Source organism: Heterocephalus glaber, unplaced genomic scaffold, assembly GCF_053883595.1.
Source record: "Heterocephalus glaber isolate CG9 unplaced genomic scaffold, H.glaber_assembly_v1.0 deba00001572, whole genome shotgun sequence".
NCBI classification, from domain to species: Eukaryota; Metazoa; Chordata; class Mammalia; order Rodentia; family Bathyergidae; genus Heterocephalus; species Heterocephalus glaber.
The window spans coordinates 16192556-16198555 of record NW_028258357.1 but is presented as its reverse complement, the minus strand read 5'-3'; positions in this window follow the sequence as shown (position 1 = coordinate 16198555).

Sequence of the window (6000 nt, the reverse complement as noted above, 5' to 3'; positions counted from 1 at the left end):
CTCCTGTCTGTCCACTGCACTGCCGTGAGGGCCAGTCCAGCTCAGCAGGAGTGGAAGTTGTATTGGGTGACTTCTCTGAAAGCCTTAACCCAAATGAAGGAACACAATTTGCTGATTTTTTAAAAACCAATCTGAAGGCAAACCAAACCACATTTCTTTAAAAAGTTTCTGAGCTTTTGGAGGTGAGAACTGCGAGAGCAGTGCGGGTATCTGCCCTTCTGGATCCCTCCTCCCTTCTCCGGAGCTCACCTCTCCCCTTCCCGGTCTCCTTCACTGCTGCACAACACAGCCGACCTGCAGGAGAAAAGAGAGGACAGTGGGGACTGCCGTCACCACCCTGTCACCCTTGTGGACCAGGAAAGGGCTTATGCCCTGCTGGCTCAGCCCGACAGGCCCTGGATTTCTGTTCTTCTATGTTAATTAGAAAGTAGAATGTTAAGAGCCAATTTTGACTCAGAACTCTGAGTTCAATTTTCTCCTGGTCCTGATTGTGAGTGGCCTGATCAATATTAAATCTATTTCACAGCGACAGCCCCTGTGAAGCTGGCAAATGTTATGTCAACAGACCGCAAAGGCTTGGGCCTCCTGAGCACACTTGTTAGCCTCAGCCACACCTGCTGCGACCACTGTTCAAGGTCCCGCCTGGCCAGGCCCATCTGTGACAAGGTGCCCAGGGTTCTCCTGCCTCCTCTTCACCCCCAGAGCCCCCGCCTGTCATGTCTTCTCGCCTCATCGCTGTCTGATGAACTCCAAAAGAGAAGGAGAACACAATTAATTTTTTCTCCCACAACTGATGAACCAAAGAAAGAAATAATTGCTACTCAGTTTTAATAATGGCAAATTTTTATGAAATTTCCATAAAGACAATTCGGAAGGAGTTCGGGGAAAGCATTTCTCCACGGGGGCCCGACTGGTTTGCATTGTTTCATAATGTTTATGTTAATACAATTCCGTGTAGTTTGCATTTGCATTCCCTTGTCTCCAGGGCAAGTTCTTGCGACTCATTTGGGAGGCAATGAATAAAAGAGTTTTAATGGGATGAGGCTCCTCTTCTGGAGTCTTACCTCATCTGGGGGTTCCAGCTCTGTTGAAGGGAGGTGCTCAGGTTCCAGGGAGGTTTCTGAAAGCCAGGAGGCAGACAGCACTCATGTTACCCTCCTGCTTCAAACACTTCTTGGGCTCCTGTTGTTTGTCAGAAAAAGTCAAAACTCCTTGGCTCTCACTTGCTGGCCCCTTCAGGCAACACGAAACCCCCCTGCCTGGAGGATTCTTCCCTCTCCTCACTCCCTGGGTCAGACTTCTCACTGCCCTGCACCTGCATCTCACTTGCTCCTTCTGTTTGCTGGTGCAGGTAGGTGATGGCTGTGTTCCTCTTTGCTAACGTGGGAACTGGGGCATGGGGCGGGGTCTTGTCTGTCTTAGCTCACCTGCTCACCTCCTTCCGTGCAGTACAACCTGGAAGTTGCACACCATGCTAGAGTGGGAAATTGAGTCACTCCTGCTGAAGGAGAAAATGATGGTATCTTTATTAGTAAAGTACAGGGTTGGCTGTTGTGATGAAGGAGAACGCAATGACAAACTTAAAACAGTGATTTATTTCTTTGTGAGCTAAGGCTGTTCCAGTGGAACAGGGATCTGGGCTCCTTCTATCCCCTTCCTTCATTTATTACATATTTATGGAGCACTGACTGTGATCCAGACCTTCAGATCATAGTAGTGAATGAAACAGAAGAAAACCTGCTGTCATGGATGGGACTTTTTAGTGCGAGCCAGGTAATGGAGCAACATGATAAAAAGTATATTTGTAATGTGTTATACCGTGGTAAGCACGGTGGGGAAAATCAAGGAAGGTGGGGATAGGAGGAGCTGAGGAGCGGATGCCATTGGAGCCTTAGACTACATGGTCAAAGGAGCACCTCACTGGGATGGTGGCACCCAGCATTGGTTAGACATGGCGCTATGTTCCAGCCATGTTTTGTTAGTTTGCTAGATGATTTTGCCATAATGTGGACAGCACAGAGTGTACTTCCCCAGTCCCAGCTGGCATAGTGCAAGTCGCTTTCCATCTCTTGACTCAGCTAAGGGACAAGGTAAGCAGGAGAGGAACGGGACCGTTGGAGGGGTGACACAGTGTAGACTTGTCTTTAATCTGTTTTATAAGTAGGAACACACTCCAAAGCAATGATAAAAAGATAGTACAGAAAATTCATAAGCCAATGGTGAAGTCATTATTATCATTTTCAAGTGTTATGTACTCTATGTGATCATATGCACTGTCCTTTAATACAACTGGCAGAACGGTAGGTTTGGTATGCCAGCTTCCCCATGAACACATGAGCAATGCATTGAGCTATGATGTCCCTAGGAATTTTCCAGCTCCATTACAAACTTTCAGGGCCACCTTCAGGGCTGTGCATGTGGTCTGTTGTCAACCAAAATGTCTCTATGTAATGCATGAAAGTTTTTGAGTAAAGACTTGGGGAGAGTGCAGGGGTGAGCCATGTGGCTATCTGGGGGAAGGTATCTAGCAGGTACAAAGGCCCTGTGGCCAAAGTGTGTCTGGCTTGTTGAACAACCAAGAGGCCAGCATAGATGAAGTAGAGAGGAATAAGAAGAGTAAGATATGAGGCAAGAGGGCTTGTGCAATTGGATCAGGGAGGTGCTCACAGGTCATGAGGACTTTGTTTTTTTTTTGGTACTGGGAATCGAACTTAGGCCCTTGTGCTTGAAAGGCAGGCAGCGGAATCACTGAGCTAAATCCCTGGCCCAATGAGGACTTTGGTTTCTTGCTTTCTTCTCACTCATGGCTTGCTTCCTAGCCATGAGGTGGGTGGTTTACTCCACCACAGGTTCCTCCCCGTAATGTGCTGTCTCCTCACAGACCCAAAGCAGCAAGACTGTTTTAGTTACTTTTCTCTCCTTGCTGAGACAAAATACTCAACACCCAAATTTAAAGGGGAAAGGGTTTAATTGCTCGCAGTTTGTAGATGTTTCAGTCCATGATCAGCTAGCTCCAAGGCAGGGATGGCAAACAGGCATTGCAGAGGAAAAACATGGCTCACACAAGGTAGCAAAGGTAACAGGAGACCTTAACAGCTTCTTTCTACCCCTTTTATCTTATTGAGACTACTTATGGTGGGTAGCACTCACACCCTTAATCCTAGTGCCCTCAGGCCTAGCCCCACTACGAATCAATCACAGGCTAGATTCAGTCACCTAGAAAAAGCATGAGGCTCTGGGAGGACATCTCAACACAAGCCACAACAAAGGCGACCTGATAATGGGCTAGAACCTCCAAAACTGTGAGTCAGAATGAAACTTTTCTCTTTTTAAGTTACCTCAGATGTATTGTTACAGCTACAAAAAGGTGACTAACACAAACCGTTTTCTCTTTTTCTTCTATTGATCCAAATTTTTCCTCAGTATGACCCACATAAAGTAAGTCGAATTGCTGTCTCAGATGACTGTTTCTCCTGAGAAAGGGAAAGAACACCCAGACCTCACCTCTCCAAAGTCCATGTGATATGAGAGTGATTAGAGAGCTATAGGATTCTGAGAGCTTCCGACTCTGGGTAACAGATCAACAGCACTAGATCAGCTCTGAAAATGAAGAAGGGCAAGTTAGTGGCTTAGAATTTGTCACCTACTTGCTCTCTGTGTTTGGCCAAATCACCTAATGATCATAGTTAATAATTGCTATTGACAACAGACTATTTAGTATAATAATGTGCTCAGACTTACACACATTTTCTCTAATGCTAGTTCTCTAATGCTAGTGGTAGGTGTCAGCATTATCATTTCACAGATGAAGCTAAAGCACAGAGGAATTAAGTAGCTACCCAAGGGTGAGCCCACCCCAGTGACATTATACCAGTGCTCTTGACCCCATAACAAGCTACCTCTCTGCCTACTCATGAAAAAACAAACAAGGCTGCACAAGGTGGGATGAACTGTGGATCCCAGAGTCCAACAGGGCAAAGCAAATGATGATGCAACACTCATCACAGGGAAACAGGAGAAGCCTGAGCAGGACGTCGGCCAGGGCAGCATGACCAGGATGTAGGTAACAGTGAGTGCCCCAAGTGACCACTGGGATCAAGGATGTCATGAAGCTCAGGCAACAGGCAAGACTCAGGGCTGAGACTTGCATTTTCAGGAGCTTGTAAGTGTTGAAGAAATTTTAATATACCCACCATATCATTTAAAATAAAATCAAGAGAAAATATAAAAACTAAGTGGAAAGACGTTCAACAAAGTTCTTTTTTCAATGCCTGAGAACACCGACAAGAACCCATGACATCTACTAGATATTCAGCAGAGATGAGTGGTGTTTACTGACTTACAGGAACTACAGACAAACAGGAGGTGACAAGAGGACACTGCTAAAGGAGCCAAGGCAAGAGCTTAGTTACCATAACTGGTGTATGAGGGTGCTCTGTATTTGGTGAGATTTGCAGGGCTGGAGGGAGTGGGTATCCACAGAGTCCAAAAGTGAGGTTGACTTTATGGAGGGGTGGAGCAGCTTCCCCATGGAACTGCAGAGGACCTAAAAATCCTACAGACTAACAGATCTTTCGGAGTTGATGTATAGATCATCAGAGTTGATAGCACAGAAGTTAGCCAGAGGGAGATCTGGTTTTAGAGATTTTTAAGACAACGTAGACCACTTTTTGATTTAATAGCGCTACTTTGTTAAAGCAAGGAGTACTACATTCAATGTACATGTTGCTTTATAGGCACTTTAAGAATTCTGAAATATTAAAACATGAAAAATGCATAGTAAATGCTGTAGTCCCTATGCTATAGGCCCTATTGGGCCCAACCCAGCTACTTGTGAATGATTAAGGCCCAAACTTAAAGAGAGGTGAGGAGAAGCACCTGTACTGAGCATAGTGGAAAAAGAAGCAGTTGTCATCATCCTTGTCATTGTCCCACTTCTGTTTCCAGTCAGGCCGTTCTTCTCAGGTCAGTTCATCCACTGAGTAGTGGAATTTCCTCTTCAGCATCAAGACTAACAGCTGCAAGTCCTGAGTAGAGTCTTAGGACACCACAAACCTGATGGTTGTGTCAAGTTCAGAGGTCTTATGAAGAACGACGGCACTCAATTCTGGGCTTTGTTTAGAAGTGGGGTTACCTCCTCAGGCTCCCCCAGGAAACGGAGGGGCCTAATTATTGCTAGCTCAATCACTTTAGTTTGCCTATGGTGAAAACATTTAGCTTATTCTTAGGAAGAATAGGGACTTGTGACCACTTGTAATAAGTCTGAGTCTCTCCTAGACTGTGTAGTTTGCTAAGTGGAAACCACTGGCATAGATTCTCCATTTCTGAAGGTGCCAAAGAGGAGAGAGAGAAAGAGAGAGAAAAGAACATTAGAACAGAAGGTTGAAAGGAGAAAGCCAAGCTTTCCCAAGAAGGCATGGCTGTTAGCACCACATCTATTTTCTCTAGACTTTAAGATAAACATTCTAGTCAGACGGGAAGTTTGTCAGTGGAAATGCCACTCAATGACCCTATCTTGTTGCTAAGGTAACTTCGGAGATAGAAAAATTTCAAGCAATTTATAGGGATGTCCCTCTGAGGATCATAAACTACAAATAGAAAACTTAACCATTAGGATAATACTGCATTACATTTTCACTTCACGTGGTTCAATTTTCTTAATAATCAATAGCATAAATTTCAATTATCATGAAATTAGGGTTTGAGTGGGCAGGAAACACATTTCTTCGTAAGATATGTTGATGTAAACCTTGTTAATATAAAGGGGAGTTTCAAGCTCTGCTGAGTTCTTTAAAGTACCTGCCTTTCTGTGATGTAAATGCTGAGCTGTTTTTTAAAAACCTTATTAAAGTAAGGACACTAAACTTGAGCTCATGTCACAATTGAGACACAGACGCCTGTGAGGGGTGCTTAGCTGTTATTTTACCATAGTGGAGCCAGAAGCTTACTTGATGTTGAGTGTTCTAGTCTATTTCTAGTGCTCTATGGAACATTCTTGTT